General features: G+C 39.0%; 1 long non-coding RNA gene across 1 annotated transcript in view; it reads right to left on the reverse strand.

Annotated features, from left to right (window-relative positions):
• LOC115844270 (uncharacterized) overlaps positions 1-18,593 on the reverse strand; it is a 180,548-nt gene that overhangs the window by 119,097 nt on the left and 42,858 nt on the right. The window contains exon 2 of the long non-coding RNA XR_004036051.2: positions 6,667-6,808. This is a non-coding gene — a long non-coding RNA (uncharacterized lncRNA). The remainder of the gene's footprint in view (positions 1-6,666; positions 6,809-18,593) is intronic.

Raw genomic sequence — 18,593 nt, forward strand, 5'->3', positions numbered from 1 at the left:
AACAGGTGGATAAAAAACAGCCATGCACCATCCTTTGTAGAAATAGTCTAATTTACTACACGGTACAAGTAGCCTAGATCTAGGAAAGCCACACCAAAAATTTTTTTTAAAAAAGGTTGTAGCCGATCTACCACTTACCAGCTCTGTGAGACCTTATATGAATTACTCAATCTCTCTAAACCTGTTGTACTCTGTGAAGTGGGGAATACTTACCCACCTCATAGTGCTGTTGTAAGTATAAAATTTCCATGTAAAACATCAGATCAATGCAAGGAATGTAGCAAGTAACCTATACATGTTAACTATTTGTATAATGTTAATGATAATGATAACAATAATAAATTCTGATTTTTAAACTTGTGAAATACTTGACTATATTGGCCAGGAAGGTTTGCAGTTTCATAGGGTTTTTTTAAAGCAAGACTAGAAAACAATTTTTCTCAGAGAACATCATAATTTTTAGAAGCAAAGGGGATCATTTTTGCCTAAGGTCTGTCTCTAGCAAACAAGAAGAAAGTATTGATCCTCAACTTGTTATGCAACCCTTCCCGTGCGCTTTACAGCAGAAGATTAAAAAGACTAAGGTGTGTTCTTCATCCTCAAGAGCCTTGCACTGTAGTTAATGTTGACAAGACTAACTTATTTAAAACAGAGCAAAATAAGAGACAATATCGAGTTGAGTCTGAATTACATGGAATGGATTATAAATGCAATAAAATCCCAGAAGAAAATCAGATTAGTATGGGAGAGAGTGGTCAGGCAAGAGAGCAGGCATAAACTAGAACTTGAAGGGTGAGTAATATTTGGATAGCCAGGAAGAGGGCATTGTAAGACATGGAAAATGGAAAGAACAGAGAAGCAAAGGCTAGGGGCCAAAGAGAGTTCAATCATTGTAGCCTGGCATCACGCCTATGAATGTTAAAAACTAATAATGTAAGGACCCAAGTGCTGGAAATTAAAAAAAAGAAAGAAAGAAAGAAAGAAATACGTGGCAGTGGTTAAGAGTAGGAACTTGGGAGTCAAAATATTTGGATTTTGGTTCATGTCTTCACCACTTGCTAGCTTTGGGACCTTCAACAATTCCTGTAACTTCTCTGGTCCTCAACTTTCGCACCTATTTAACAAACTTGATAATATCTACCTCATAGCATTGCTTCAAAATTAAAGATAATGAATGTGAAATGTTAACACAATGCCCGGTATATATTAATCATTCAATCAGTGACATCTATAATAGCTGTAATAGTGACAGTAGTAGTAGAATAATCCTGCTTGACTGTAGAATCATAGATGTTCAAACATAGAACAAACTCCAGAGATTTTTTTATCTGGGGCCCCTCATTTAAGAGGGAAGATAACTGAAGTGTGGAGAGATGAGATGACACTCAGCCTCTCATTGGCAAACTCAGAATCCACTATTCTTCCTTCCACACCTGTCAGATTCAACATTCCTATTCCGAAATAACTAGTGGTTGGTGCTCTTGAATATGCAAAATTAGTGCTGATTTAGGAACCCTTTTTAAAGGACTGCTGAGTGTTAGCTGCCTTCAGTCAGAGGGAGAATACGAGAAAGCCAAATTGTACAAAGAGAAGTTTTCAACCCTCCTATAACCACTCCACCAAGAGTAGAAGCTGAACAAGGACACTTTGGGCTTAAATTCATTTGCCTGTTCTTCCTCCAGTCAACCTTTTAACCGACCTTTGCTAGAAAAATTCCACCTCGGTCTCCTGGAGTTTAAACCAAGGCCATTAAACATCTCTCGTATATGTTGGAGGGTTTTTTTTTAATGCTCTGGAATTTCTCAGCCCTGGAAATATATGCAAAAATAATTTCACAAAGCACTTGGTGTGATTTCTAACAAAAAACATTCTCAAATGCAGATTATTCAAAGACTTGGTGCAGTGAGCCGTGAGCAAACCATGATCTTATACTGTCCCCTTCTGGTTGATGGCCAAAAGGGACAGACTGTATGGTTTAAGAAACTAGCTCAATTTCATTTTAAATAAAATCCCTCTCTTTTGTAATCACCTTGCCCTAGCCTTGTTGATAGGGAGCTGTAGGTAATTTACTTGCTAGAAATAGTTATATCAGCTGAATAACTCATTAATGTTAAAGTGAAGACAGCTTTTGTGCTTTGGAAGAGCAATAAGTAGGGAAAAATTACTCAGCTGTCTTAGCATCAGGCAGGAGCACTGAAGCAGAGAAGAAACAGAACTTGCTTCTTGGTTGCTGAGAATGGATGGTATGAAATTTCTTCAGATGCCAAGTTTAGCCAAATCACAGGAGGATTCCATTAAACATAAGGTAAGCAGCAGGAATATCCACCTGAGCTTTCTTTTTTGATGAGACAGAGGCAAGGAAAGGCCAATTTCTACAATAATGTGGCTAAATAGAGATCAATTTGAGGAATGAATCCTGGCCTCTGAATATCTTCCTAGAACATGAAAAGAAGACTTGAGAGAGGATTTAGGCTGGTATAATTCCTCTTATGCAGATACAGTCTGTTAGTTATGATAAGCTATGCCATAGTGACAAACAACCATAAAATCTCAGAAAGTTTATTTCTCACTCACATAAAATCCACAGGACTAAGGCGCATTGTCCTTATCACACTGTATAGTAATTGCCCATTTATTTACTTACCATAGCAGACTGCATGGACAGGCCACTCAAGATAGCTATTCCTCTTGCTCTCTGTACATTCTGTACATTCCCTGCTTAACCTACACCTACTCACATGACTATCCAATCCTCTTTATTATAGGGCTTAATCAGTAACTCCCTACATGCTTGCCCCCTGCCCCATCTTCTGGTTTCCCTGGTAACTGATAAGCCAAACTGACATCAATTCCCCCTATAACTAGTAGCCTCCTTCTCACCCCCCTTCCCCCACCCCAGTAGCGAAGACTGTTGCCATGTCCTGTCCACCAGCTGCTGTATACAGTGGGTTGTCACTCCAGGACTTTGCTTCAGACTTGTAAGATTCCCTATACAGTAAACAACTGATGTCTCTGTCACTGTCTCTGGGCTCTTTCCTTAGTCTCTCAGCTGAGCAATTACAAGGCTTGCAGGCCCGCGGGATGCAGCCCAACAAGACCATGAACTATCTTCAGGGAGGAACTATGTCTATTCAGGTCTATGCTATATCCCCAATACTTAGCACAATACCTGACATGTAGGTACTCAAGGAATATTTGTTGAATAATGAAAGAATGAAGGGAGAGATGAATGAATGAATCAAACTAAATACCTCTGGGCATCATTTCCAGGAGCTCTGACTTCTCTTTTCGCCCTCTCCATACTTTAGGTACAGACCTAAAGCAAATGCCCATTTTACATTGGGGTAGCATTACTGTGTTCCCCTAGGCCTCTGTCATGGTATCATTCCCATGTAATTGTGCGATGTCTTTTAAAGGTCTTCTTGGTGGGCCCTTGACACACTGGGGATGTGAGTCAACAAGGGTGGGAAGTAAATATTCTTAGCAACCAATCTTTGTAATGCTTGCATTAAGGAGAGGGTGATGGATAGAGCACACAGCCCACTGGAGCCCTTACAGATGGGCTGCTTGGGGAGCCAGTTCACAAAATGGTGCCAGCACAAAGCACTAAAAATTAAAAAGACAGGGTTTCCCTGGTGTCGCAGTGGTTGAGAGTACGCCTGCCGATGCAGGGGACGCGGGTTCGTGCCCCGGTCCGGGAGGATCCCACATGCCGCGAAGCGGCTGGGCCCATGAGCCATAGCCGCTGAGCCTGCGCATCCGGAGCCTGTGTTCCGCAACGGGAGAGGCCACAGCAGTGAGAGGCCCGCGTACGGAAAAAAAAAAAAAAAAACAAACAAACAATGCAAGACCCAATGAGATCACAGGGAGAAAGAAAAGGGGGGAAATATCCTAGATAGGAGGAAGATAGGAGAAGAAAATGGCACCTTAAGACGTGATTCTCATCAAAACAAAACATATCCATACGTCTTACCAGCAGTGTAGAAGACCCCAGGAGATTCTTTTCCTTTTGCTTTTCTCTTTTCTTTCCATAGCGTTTCACCATTTTTCACTGACCAAATACTAACTGAAGTAATACTGTGACCAACTATCTTGAATCCCCATCCCTAAAGATCTTACCATTTCTACCTGTTTTTTAGCAAAGACCCTTTTAACCATTACACATTGATGGATACCAAGCTGGCAGCTTTGGCTCTCTAAGTTTCTCAATTCTTTATGTATTTATTGGAGAATTTATAGATTATTATTTTGCACCTAAGGCAAGATAGGGAGTGTGTTTGAAATCACAAAAGGTGCTGGGACATAAAATCTCTGAACCATAAATCCTGCAGTTTAACAAGAATTGCACCCAGGGGTACTGGGTCTGTCTGTATATGAGGTTTTGGATAAACATCCAGATCTATCGATCATAGCCCCGTTCTTTGTACTTAGAGATTGAGGATCAACTTACAATTTGTGCTGAAACACAGAGCTATTAGCCCAAATTCCTTTCTCCTTCCTGGCCCCCCATGTGCCTGATAGTGCGTCTCCCAGAGAAGGTGCAGTTCCCCACCACCACCCTGTGGTTAGAGGGAGAACTGCACTGTCATTGGGGCTTATATTTGCGTGACCTTTTGCATACTCACATTAGGCAATGATGACTATTTCTGGACTGCAAAATACTAACTGAAGAACAGATAGATTATATAGTGTGCCTTCTAAGTGGTATGTTGCTATGGTTTCCCACTGAAAGAACAGAATTCTCACCATTAGGTTATCTGAAATCTGCAGGATTGCTCCAAAATGTTTCCGCAGAGCAATGGAATGTCCTTAGAACACAACTCCATCTGTATGATCAAATGCAGTCTCAGACTAGCAGGGAACACGATGTGTTTTTTGAAGAATGTCTTCATTGAATGCAGTAGGATTTGCAGGACATGTATAAGGCTAAAACAGGCATTGACCTCTGTTGATAAGGCACCTTTCCTGTATTTATTAACTATATCCCTTATGCCAAAAAGTTATTCAATATGAACCACCTAGGCATGCAAATGGGATGCTTTAAACTCTTCAAAAGCTTCCCACGGCTCTTAAGATAAAATCCAAATCCTTTCGCATGGCCTGTGTTCCTTGTATGGTCAAACTCCGGACTACTTCTCTATCCTCACCTTACCCCACTCTTTCCCCCCAATTCACAATCTGCTACACTTACCTTTTTTTACATCCTTCAAAGCGTCCTCTAAAACGCCAAGCTTTTCCCTGCAGTAGGGTCTATACACACACTATTTCTCTTGCTTGGAATGCTTTTCCCCCATTCCTGGCCTGCCTTAATTCTTACAAATCCTCCAGTTCTCAAATTAATACCACGTCCTGAGATACCCATCACCCCAATTTAAATTAAGTTCCCATTTATACTCCCTGACAGGACTCTGCACTATTTCACAGCACACATCAAAATTTGAAATTAATTGTATATTCCTGTGATTGTTTAATATATATCCCCTCCACTAAAATAAAGTCTTGAAGTCATGGATTATGTCTTTTTGGTCTACTATATCCCCAGCACTTATTACAGAACTTGGCATATGGTAGGCATTCAATACTGAATGAATGAATCAGCCCACTGACTTCAATCCCCATTTACTTAGTAATTAGGAGGGAATTCAATGATCCATTGAATGAGTATTAAAACTGGGGAAAATGCAAAGAAATCTTGCCCTCAAGTAGCTTATGAATACAGTAAGGGGAAATACAACAGGGGAGACAAATAGGCATATATAAATGAAACAGCAATTTACATGGGACGTTTCTTGTCTCCTGGAACCCTAATGACAATCACGGTCAATTAATGCCCATACATTGCACACCTCTGAAGGAATTGCTATCCAGTCCAGTAGGAGTCCTTAGGTCATCACGTAACCCCACCCAGGATAAAAGAAGCCCAGAGATTCAATAAGGAAGAGAGAGTATATTTTGAAGGGTGTTTGTGGAAACAGAGTGCTCTGAAACATACGCCCTCTCTCTCCTCAAGCTCCGCGAAGGGTCAGCAGGAGAATCCTTCAGGGAGATTGGGGGGAAATAAATCCAGAGTGTTGGGGTGGGAAGGGCAGGTGGGCACACAGAATGGTTGGTGAGCCAGAGCCATCTTGAGAGAACTCCTGCTTCACGATAAAGGGAACACCAGGAGCGCACTGCCAGTGGGCAGAAGTCAAGGGAATGTCAGTATCCTAAGAGGGCAGCACTTGTTCCTCATGGGGTGCCCAAAGAGTCCTTACAAGTGCCCCATGGTAGGAAGAGCCAGCAGGTTACCCTTGTCATGAAACAAAGCACCAGAAATCAAATTGACCAGCATCAGAGAAGTAACACTTGGCCCTTTCTCTGTAAGTTCAGCGCGTGCGTGCACGTTTGCACACACACACACACACACATCCACATACACTCGCACACGCTCTGTGCTCAACTCTAGAAGAGCCATAAGCAGCAGAGTGAATGGAAGGACCAGGTGGAGCAAGCACAACCAAAGAATGAACTATGTTGCCCTTTCCCAGTGGTAGACTAGGGATTCAGCGGTCAGGCCTGCAGGGAAGAGGTTGCTTAGACAGAAACCCTGACTTAGATGAGTGATTAACGTTTCGATTTGGGTTGCACACAAATTCATAATATCTGATAATGAGACTGTTCAAATACCTGAAAGTGTCTGAGATTTGGCGAAGAAATCCTCTCAATTGGGGAAGGTGATCCAAAGAGTCTAGTTGAAGGCAGTGCTTGGAAAATAATGAAGCTGGTTCCTGATTGTACCTTCTCAAGTCCAGTCTCTCCAACAAACCATCTACATAAAACAAAAAACGTTAAGTTCAATGAGAAGAGGAAAAATAAAGTACAATAAGATATCTGAGTTGTTGTAATTAGCTCAAACCCTTCTCTGCTTAGAAAAATAACTTACAACCAGTGTTCTAGGAATATTAGGAATAAAAGAATCATACTTGTACTATTACATATGCAAAATATATTCAAATTTTCCCTTCATTCAGAAAAAATTATTCATGAAAAAGATAAATTTCTCATCAACTCTCAGGAAAATTGTGCATCCTGCAACTGTGGATAATTCGATAATTTTTGTGAATATACAATGACAGTATATCACATCTGAACATGTTGCCCTATGCAAAGAACTTCAAAGAACAAATGCCTCTCACTCATCACCACCCTAGGTGGTTGGTAGAGAAAATATCCTCCCATTTTAGCAGCAAAGAATGTCATACCAAAACAGGGGTCTGCAAATTATGACCCACCAGGTAAATTCATCCCACCACCTGTTTTGGTATGGCCCACGAGCTAAGAATGGTTTTTACATTTTTAATTCATTGAAAAAAAATCAAAGAAGAATAATATATATTTCACAACACATGAAAATAATATGAAATTCAAATTTCACTATTCATAAATAAAGTTTTATTGAAACATAGCCAATGCTCATTCATTTACATATTGCTTATAGCTGCTTCCATGCTACAGTAACAGAAATGAATAGTTGTGGCAGAGATTGTATGGCTGGCAAAGCTTAAAATATTTACTATTTTCCCATTAAGATAAAAGTGTGCTGATCCCTGCTCTAAAAGGTTAAATGGCATCTAATTCCACATGCTTAGTTAGCTGAAAAAAAGTCATAAGACCACTGATTCAGAACATAATCATTTCATCATATTTCCTATATAATAACAATAAATATTGGTAGTCTTTATATGTTTTTATTTTCCCCATCTATTGGGCCACAACATTTTGGGGGGAAATAAAATCTCATAAAACTCATAAAACTTGGAATGCCCTTCCCCCATTCTTGGCCTGCCTTACTTAACTCTTACAAATCCTCCAGGTCTCAGATTAAATATTGCCTCCTGAGATACCCATCAGCCCCTGACAGGACCCTGCACTTCCAGCTCATAGCATTCATCAGTGGAGTGCTGTGAACTGGGCAGGACCTTAGCAATCATATAATCCAGGAGTCAGCAAACTTTCTGTAAAGGGACAAATACAGTTGTCCCTTGGTATCCATGGGGGATTGATTCCAGGAACCTCTGCAATACCAAAATCTGCTTATGCTCAAGTCCCTTACATAAAATGGTGTAGTATTTGTAAATAACCTACACACATCCTCCCAAATACTTTAAATCATCTCTAGATTACTTATAATACCTAATACAATGTAAATGCTATGTAAATAGTTGCCAGTATGCAGCAAATTCAAGTTTTGCTTTTTGGAACTTTCTGGAATTTTTTAAAAAAATATTTTCAATCTGTGGTTGGTTGAATTCATGAATGCAGAACCCATGGATATGAAGAGCTGACTACAGTAAACATTTTAGGCTTTTCAGACCATATAGTCTCTACAGCAACTACTCAGTTCTGCCACTGTAGCAAAAAAGCAGCTATTACAGACAATACCTAAATGAATGGGTATGGCTGTATTCCAATAAAACTTTACTTACAAAAAAAAGGAGCTGGCTAGATTTGGCCAGTGAACTGTAGTTTGCCAACACCTGATATAGTCCATACCCTCATCTTAGTGTCATTGGATTTCCCTCCACCCTGGAACTTATTACAGAACCTGACTTACAGCAGACATCTGATAAATTTTGATGAATAAATGAATAACGGCAAGCAAGAAGGAAAGAAGGGAACAATGCAAGGATCACAAGCAAATGTACTCACAGTCCTTGTCTTGAAAGTATTCAAAATATAATTAAGGAGACAAGCTATATACATGTGAAAATGCCTTGTATTACAAAGCAGGATGGTGAGTGACTTAGATATCAAGGACCATCTAAACTCAGAAGAAGACTTCATAGGTAAGGTCAGATTTGAGCTGATTATTGACATTTGTTGCTTGTTTGGATGTTTATTGTTGTTTTGGGGAGGGGAGGTTAGCATTAATCAAATTTGTACAAAGAAAATCACATGTGCAAAAACTCACTATTATAAAAACAAAACATAAATCGTTTTATAGAGCAAGAAATCCTTGAGAGATGCATATAAGCATTACCTAGTCATTTTTATTTTATTTATTTATTTATTTATTTTACTTTTGACTGCACCGCACCGCTTGTGGGATCTTAGTTCCCCAACCAGGGAGTGAACCTGTACCCTCGGCAGTGAAAGTGAGGAGTCTTAACCACTGGACCGCCGGGTCCTACCTAGTCATTTTAATTCTAAGATTTGAGTATGTTAGGTTTTCTTAATACGTGGAATATTTTTGTTTGAAGCAACAGAATCCCAAAGTAGTACTTCCCTTAGGCCAGTGGTTTTCAATTTTTAGGTGTCCAAGAATCATCTAGAGAGATTTTAGGTATGCAGATTCCTGAGCCCTGCCTTAGACCTTCTGAACCAAAACCTCTAGGGTAGAACCAAAGGAATTTGAATCTTAAAACTTTCGCCCTCATGTAATTCCTCTGCAATTAGTCTGTGGAGGCTTTTGATGTCATGGAAATTGAACTTCTGTAGCTAATGGTAAAGATGTTATGACTCATGGGAAAGACTGTTCAATAGAGAGTAAATAAATGTCAGTACGTCAAACACTATTGTTTTCTTGCTAATTTTTTCCAAGTGTATATTTTTTCCAGATGCTGATCACCTTACAAGATTTCAAGTTTTTAACTCAGAGATTGTGTTGTTTTATTTTGAAGCCATTTTTATAATCTTGAAAAATCAAACAGTTCCTTAAATATGCAGAATACCATGAATTCAGAGAGTCTCTTTATATTTGGTACCCCAAGTTGCTGACAAGGTTGACTAATGATCATTATCAATGAATTACCAATGGTTGCCAGATACCAACAGGGGGCACAGTATTTAAGAACTTAAAATTTTCATTCTCCGTACTGTCTAGCAAAATGTTCCCTATTGAAAGACATTTTCAACCATCATGTTGGCAAGCCTTGATCACTGAACTGAACTATATTATTAATACGTATGCCTGGCCAGAAGCTCATGAACAAAAAACTCTTCCGCCTTCTTTCCTAAAAAGACCCAATTCTTCATGCTTTAATGTGAAAAGACTTGGAGCCATAATGATAAAAGCTAACTGAGCATTTACTATGGACCAGACACCATAATAAGCACTTTAAATATCAGTATCCATTTGTTGTCATGACGGCCTGTGATGGAGGTTCCATTATCATCCTCATCTTACACATGAGAAAACAGGGTTAACATTCCCAGGTCACATTATATAACAGAGATGAGATCTGGACTGGAGATCATCTGACTCCAAATCCTGTGCTACATGTTTTCACCAAAGTTATGAGATCCTGGTGAACTGGAATGAGCACCGGGCTGAGATCCAAGAGATAAATGTTCTTGTCTCAGCTGTGACATGAAGTAACTGGGTAGATCTAACCGTGATATTTCCCCTCTTTGGGTTTCCAATTCCTCCTCTACAAAGAGTTGTAATTGGACTACTAGATGAATAATAAAATTGCTTCCAAGACTAATATACCATGATTTAAGAGCAGCCACTTTGCACAAAAAGAGGACTAGAAAGACAATGGGAGCCATCTGGATGTGAAAATGATGAATGGCAAAAGCTGTTGGAGGGGATAGTCTCAGATTAGCATTCCCTGCCACTGGGTCCACACACCACATTGCCAGTCTCCTGCAAATTGCCCGCAGCTGTGCTGATCTAGAGGCCATTTAGAGTGCAGAACCCTTAACAAATTGTTCAAGGTATTTAGTCTTGGGTTTCCCAGGAGCCCATCTAGCCCCATAAAATTAAATGTCTTGTGATTTGCCAACTTTGCTGTTAGAAGAGCAACAAAGTTTTTTATTGTTGTTGTTTGAACTCAATTATCACTTCGTTCTGGACAGAAAGGATGCTTTTGCAAATTCTTTCTTCAGTAGCTGACTGTGGAGGATTTTCACATCAGTCAAAAAAAAATGAAAACCATCCAAAGAAACAACCATTGTCGATGATGGGAGAAAAGCTATGGTATTCTCGTAATCTACGTGTCTGCTTCCAATTTATAGGGTCATGCTTCCATTACTCCTGCCCCCAATCCATAATGCTCTTCCCAATGCTTCTACAGATTATAGGAAATTATATTCTCATATTACTACTTATTCTTATTTCGAGATCCTACAGAAGCCTTATTCTTACTCATTCTAGCTTCCTATAGCTATTTTTTTCTCTGTCCAATGTTAACTGAATATCTCCCTAAGTATGTCTCCCACAGGGTCGTGTTGGACATAACAACGGAGGGTTCCGTCATGGCAGAGCAAACAGTTATAAATCTAACATTACACATCACTGTTCTTGAATTTCTCCCAGCCATCTTCACCACTGGAAATTTTGCAATGGCCATATTTTGCACTGGAGTCCTGGCCCTTTCATCATGTTGCTTGACCCTCTCCCCATCTCCCTGGTTCCTTAATCCCTTAAGATACCCTCTCAAAAATCATATTCCCATGATGTTTTTATGCATAAAAAGTAGTTTTTGATACTGCCCTCTCCTTCCAGATGATGCCCAGAGCCTATTTCTTCATACTAGCAAAGAACTCTGCCACTAGCGTGATTTATCAAAAAAATAACTTGGAGCTCCATCTGCTGTTTCCCAATCTTACTACAAATCTACTACTACTCAAATATAAGTGAGGGTCTATATGACCCAGTCTCACAACATTCAAAGAAGAAAAAAAGTAATTCTGATTCTGATTCTTCAAGTTATTTTTTAAAATAAACCTACTGCACCACATCTTAAAATTCTTCTCACATTTCTCTCCACCCCCAACTTTCATGGTAACTGCCCCAAATTGTTCTCCTCATTCTTCATTCTTCATTTTCTGGGAAAAAAAATGTTTTAATTACCCAACATTCCTATCATCACAGACACTTCTGTTTTCTTGTTCCTCTCCTGAATTCTCTTTTGTACTAGCATTTTGGGTGGGCATTTTTGCACTTCGCAATACCTCTTAGCTCTTTCTGAAACAACTCCCTCCCCATCCCTGGTTCACTGACTGGTCTGATCAGCACAATAGATAAAAGGAGAGGAGGTAGCCGTGGGCAGGCACGAAATCTTCAGGTTCAGGTAAGGGGAAAGGAAAAAATGTGATACTCATGCATCATGAATTTTTGCCCCTTTTATAAATAAATTAAAATTTATTAACAAATGAAAACAAGACAACAAATGCAGCTGAATCGTGCGGTGACAATGGTCATGCCTGGAGTTCTTAGGACTTAAAAGAGATAACATGCCAGAAACAAATTAAAGTTCTTTTTGACACAGTAAAAGACTTGACTAAAAAGAGGTTTAACCTGAGAACTGTACCTGAAAAATGACAGCTGTGAATGGATTTGAATTCAACAACAGCTATTAAAGGGAACCAAAAACAACTATATGCTACAAATACAAAAGAATCTTTTGAATGGTGTATTTGTAGCTTTAGGCAATATTCAGGCAACAGAATAAAACAGGACCCAGTGTAATGAAATCCAGTCCAACTGAGTGTTGACAACAGAATGCAAATCGAGAGAGCTGCGGAATCAGTTAAGCTTCATTGATTGCAAACAACAGAAAAGATCCTAACTTAATCAAAGTATAATGTCATTATAAAAAAATGAAGGAATGGGGGCTTCCCCGGTGGCACAGTGGTTGAGAGTCTGCCTGCCGATGCAGGGGACACGGGTTCGTGCCCCGGTCTGGGAAGATCCCACGTGCCGCGGAGCGGCTGGGCCCGTGAGCCATGGCCGCTGAGCCTGCGTGTCCGGAGCCTGTGCTCCGCAACGGGAGAAGCCACAACAGTGAGAGGCCCTCGTACCGCAAAAAAAAAAAAAAAAAAAAAAAAAAAAAAAATGAAGGAATGCACAGAATGGAGTAAAGAGTGTAATTCTGGCCATCTCACTTTCCTGCTGGAAATGCTTAAGTGGATTTCTTTTAACTGTAATTAAGATCAAGACCAAAGCATTAATAGTGCCTATACACTGTGCATGGCCTAGCCCTTCCTGCCTCTCCAGCAGTTTATTTCATCTCTCTCCCTTAATCTCTAAATTCTACTCACCCTGACCACCTCATGGTTTCGCTTTTACCATATTGTCCTATAGCCACAGGGCCTCTGCGCATATTCTTCCCTCTTAATAGATGCTTTTCCTCTTTCCACCCCTCCATCAACTAATTTTCATGTACTCATCTTGCAGGCAAAAGCTCAAACTGCACTTCTCAGGTAAGAGAGTTTGGGGTTGGATACATAAATGAAAATCCAAATAAAACAACAAAACAAGATTGTTAACTCCAGCAGAAAAGACTTTGTAAGAAAAGAAGAACAATTACTGTATACTTCATGACTAAGGCATGAATAATATTTACAGACAACAATCATATTGCCAAACGAACACTGAACTCTCTAACCAGAATTATGATATAACTGTTTTGGGTGGGAGAGGGGTCAGGAGAGTGATTACATTTGTAAGGGGGGAGAACGATGGGGGGAGGGGGGAGAGGGAGCTGTATCTTTATCTTTCATAGCACAAAAGTTGCCATAAAAGTGCCTAAAACTGGAAAGTCAAGATAGAAAACAAACGTTTTATTTACAATTGTGAAGAAGTAACTGGAAGAGTTTGAAGTATTTGTCTCTGGAGGATTGGGGCGAAGGTGAATCAGGAAATAGAGTTAAAAGATATAATCGCTGTCTTTAAAATAATTCTAATTTTTTATTCTTAAAACCAGGTGTATGTATAACTTTAATTTTTAAATGACAGTATTTTTAAAAAGTAGTAAATGTGCTAATGGGAAACTAAAATATGCAAGATACAATGAAGACTGGAGTGAAGCTAATGCATGCTGTAAAAACTTGTGCATCTCCTGGAAATGGGCCAACAATTTGATTTTCTCTAATAATGTATTGAAAGAACTTTTAGCCAAAAGTCATGTTCTCAGAAAAATATGTCTCTATGATTGCAGTTAGCACCTTGTGTCTAAAAAAAAAGTCCTCCTTTAAAATTACTCATTGGTGTGTTTTGTGTTTGGTAATTGCAATCGTTGTTTTTGTTGTGGTCATCCATTTACAGTGCTTGGTGTCAGTTGATTTATCTGTTGTAAAAATAAAATACAGTGTGTGTGTGTGTGGGAAAAAAAAATACTCATTGGTAAGCTACTGGTAGAGCTTTTAGAAGTGGTAGGTCTCTGGGAAAGGTTTATCTAGAATTCTCTAAAATGCATCATGACCACAAGAGACATTTTCTTCAAGATAAAAAATAATGGTTGATGGTCCATGTATGTTGTAAGGCAATTATTTCTGATATGAATAATAATAAGAAGGTCATGTTTTGTACCAGAGAATGCATAAGCTTGAGAATTAAGGAACTAGCTTTGGATGTCCTGTCCAATATAGTGGTCATCAGCCACACGGGGTACTGAATACCTGCAATGTTGCTAGTGTGAATTGAGACGTTCTGTATATGTGAATATACGAGTGGCTACTAGGACTTAACATCATGTCTGTGGTTTGCACTGTATTTCTGTTGGACAATGCTGCTCCAGGCTTAGTGCTTTCATTTCATAGTGCTAGTGGTGTTACTGCAAGTCACTTAAATTCATTGGGCTTCAGTTTTCTTACGTATAACATGGGGGGTTAGACAGAAGTCCTGTAAAGTCCCTTCTCAGAAATTTTATAAAGCTAGCATCCTAAAATATGATGGAGACTAATGGATTCTGGACTTGAAAAGTCAGCAGGTGGTTCCTTCCGATGGTCCACCCCCTCCATGCTGTACTGTCCTCCCTGCCCCCATCAACCTAATCCAGACATCTTTACCAAATGCTGCTTTCACCAGTCACCAATGCATGTCCTATGCAGAATGCTTTACAATTACTTCATCACATCTTAATTCCTACATGATGAAATCAGCGGTATTACCCTGTTTCACATATGAAGAAAAAAATCTTGCAAAGGTTAGGTGACTTTGACAGGCGTCAGAGCCAGAATCTGGAGGAGTCACAATACACATCCCTCTGAACCCAACACCTGATCTCTTCGTCAGTGTGCTCCACTCCCCATTACAGAAACCAAACGGGGTTTTTTTTGGAACCTAAATGATAAACCCAACTTTTTGAGTCAGTACGCCTCTCCTGCATTATTTTCCATCCCTGGATCCTCAGCCCTTGAAAAAGATAGTTAATGAACAACATGTGACATAATATTCTGAACTTCCATGTCACTTGGTTTAAAATGAAGATCACACTTTAAGGTATGCCTGTAAAACGATGTGAAGTGGTTGGGTTTTTAAGAATAAATATCACCAAAAAAATTCATATGACTATTGTCCCCTTCAGATGAATTACTTTGAATACTTATTCCAACATCACTGTCAACTCAAAAACAATTAACCTCCTTTATGATCCTCAGAACTAATATATTCCTTTAAATGTCTGTGGCACAAATTTTGTCTCTTTCTTTAGGTATTGTTTACGTTGTGCCAGAGAACAAGATATCAAAAGGCCAACCTGACTCAAGAGCCAATCTTGAAGAGACTCCTAGTAGCCTAAGATGGGACAATTTGAGTATCAAAAAGGAATAATAATAGTATCTGATTAAAATAGAGCAAATATTTGAAAAAACATACTGGAAAATAAACCTCATTTTCATAACAGGAATTGGCTATATCACCAACCCATTACTTTAAAAACTGACAAATAAAGGGAATAAATTGAGTACTTAGGCCAGCTTTCCTGTATGAGCTATATTTCAGCAAAGCCAATAGTTGCTGAGGAAAGTCTTTTACAGAACATTTCTAGCCAATAAGTGCAGCAAGTATAGTAAAATTAGAAAGTCAACATTCTGCAACCTCTACTAAAATAATGGATCAGGGCAATAATCATCATAGGTGCTAAGACCACTAGGTGAAATTTGATAAGGAACTTTATAAGGAAGAAATCAGGCTGACACCATCTGAAAATGGAACATCCAAAGTTATGCCTCCTCATGTGATGCAACAAAAAGTACAAAGCACTTGCTTCAAAAAAAAAGAGATGGCTTCCCTGGTGGCGCAGTGGTTGGGGGTATGCCTGCCGATGCGGGAAGCGCGGGTTCGTTCCCCAGTCCGGGAGGATCCCGCGTGCCGCAGAGCGGCTGGGCCCGTGAGCCATGGCCGCTGAGCCTGCGCATCCGGAGCCTGTGCTCCGCAACGGGAGAGGCTACAACAGTGAGAGGCCCGCCTACCGCAAAAAAAATAAAATAAAATAAGGAGGCTAGCAAAAAAGTTAAACACCAGAAGAAACCAATCAGCCACATTCAGAATCCAGCACATTCTTCAGGATAATTAACTTGGTTTACTCAATAAACAGTAGCATTTTTTAACAAGAAAAGGAGAGACCATTATAAATTAAAAGAGTTAAAAATATAAAAACCAAATGTGATGTGCACACTTTGTTTGGACCCTGATTCAAATAAACTAACTCTAAAAACCACTTTTGAAATAATCAAGGAAACTTGGACTGGGTATTAGATAATGTTAAGACATTGTTAATTTTGTTAGGTATGGCATTGATTTGTGTTTTAAAAAAAAATGCCCTTATATGTCAGACATATGTGTATAATGTGCATAATAAACTAGTAACTCTAGTTAGATGACAGGATAGTTGGGATTTTCTTTAAAGGCTGAAATATACCAGCAAAAACACTATCACCATCACCAGTAGTAGTAGTAGTAGCAATAGTAGTAGTAGTAGTAGGGATGGGAAATAATATAAGACTGGGCTTCCCTGGTGGTGCAGTGGTCAAGAATCCACCTGCCAGTGCAGGGGACACAGGTTTGAGCCCTGGTCCGGGAAGATCCCACATGCTGTAGAGCAACTAAGCCCATGCACCACAACTACTGAGCCTGCGCTCTAGAGCCCATGAGCCACAACCACTGAGCCCACGTGCCACAACTACTGGAGCCCGTGTGCCCAGAGCCCGTGCTCCACAACAAGAGTAGCCACCGCAATGAGAAGCCTGTGCACTGCAACGAAGAGCAGCCCCCACTTGCAGCAACTAGAGAAAGCCCACACGCAGCAACGAAGACCCAACGCAGGCAAAAATAAAAAATAAACAAAATAAATCTAAAAAAAATAATAATATAAGACTAACAAAATGTTTTATAATATGGAAACTGAATAATAGGTACACTAGGGTTCATTATATTTTTCTCTGTACTTCTGTATATGTTTGAAATTTTCCATAATAAAAATAATTTAAGCCTCAAATAATTTGGAAGCAAGTCTCATGAGTGAGGTGTTGATTCAAATGTATTATTCCATTTTGGTTGAAAACTATGTTTGTCTCTACCACAATGAGTGGTTTTCTTGTGTGTTTCTGAAGGCAATTTCATAAGAGGATAACTGGGTTTTAATTATCATTCTGGGTGAACTTGAGCAACTTAGCCTCCACATAGCTTGCTTTCCTTATCAGTCAACTAAGAATGACTTGATCACCAAGGTCTTTTCCAGCACTATTCTAGAGCTGTTTCACTCTCTAATAGGATAATTGGATAAGGGAACGGACTTTAATGTAATAATAATCATTTGATTGTATAAGTATTCAGTTTTTAAAGTAATTTTTAAAACAGCTTCATTACCTGTAATGACTGTATTTAATATTCGACCACAGTGATTATACAAGGTCAGAAATGTCCAAAGGCAACCAATTCTATGAACAATATCTTATGAGGAAACTGCTTTAATTTGTACTTTTCCAATAAGAGTGAACCCATAACCCCTAGAAATTCTTACCTGCTAATAGTAATCCAATCATGATTGTCTACATGGCTCAAATCACCAGACAAGAGCTTAATTTACTACAATGAATGGACTGGTTGCCCCATCACATAGCAAAGATTCTTCAAAATAGTAATCTGATTCTGCATAGAATAAAAGAAACATTTGGAGGTCTCATACTCTTCAAACGGTTTGTACTGATGACTCGTAGATGACCTTGTGGATCAAATATTACCAACTGAACCAGCCATTACACCCACACCTTCCAGAGACACAGAAGTGAAATGAGGCCAGCAGGATCATCCAGTGTGGGGTTTATTTTTTTGTTTTTGATTCTTTTTTTTTTTTTCATTCTCAGTCCATTACTTTCTACAAAACTCCATTCTATACTCTTACTTCCTAGGAACATTTCCAGTTCAGGATCAAACAGATCACTCATTAAGAGTAATGTTTCCATACCTTTCTTTTGATAATTTTAACTTAATTCAATTGCTAAGTTGCCACTGCATAATTTGATTCTTAAACTATTTTTATAAGGCAGAGAAGAGAGATTTTTCATATCCAATATTGTCCCTCTTAAGTTGACTTTAAAACTCCAAGTTACAGCTTTTCAACAAGAGAGAAAACATAACTTACAATCAGTAAAATAATTCAATATTTATATCGGAACATGGTAGGTATAATTAACTAATTAGGTTTAAACCTGAAATATTTGAGTGATGGCTACTTAACTTAAAAAATAAAATTGTTTATTACTCAATATGAGTACTTGTTTTCTTAATTGCAAATAAAGAACCAACCTGTCAATAATTTTACTGTTAAAAGATGTCAGACTTGGAAGAAATCAGAATTTAATGCTTCAGTTTTGAAGATTTTAGA

The sequence above is a fragment of the Globicephala melas genome, chromosome 3 (genome assembly GCF_963455315.2).
Source record: "Globicephala melas chromosome 3, mGloMel1.2, whole genome shotgun sequence".
NCBI lineage: Eukaryota > Metazoa > Chordata > Mammalia > Artiodactyla > Delphinidae > Globicephala > Globicephala melas.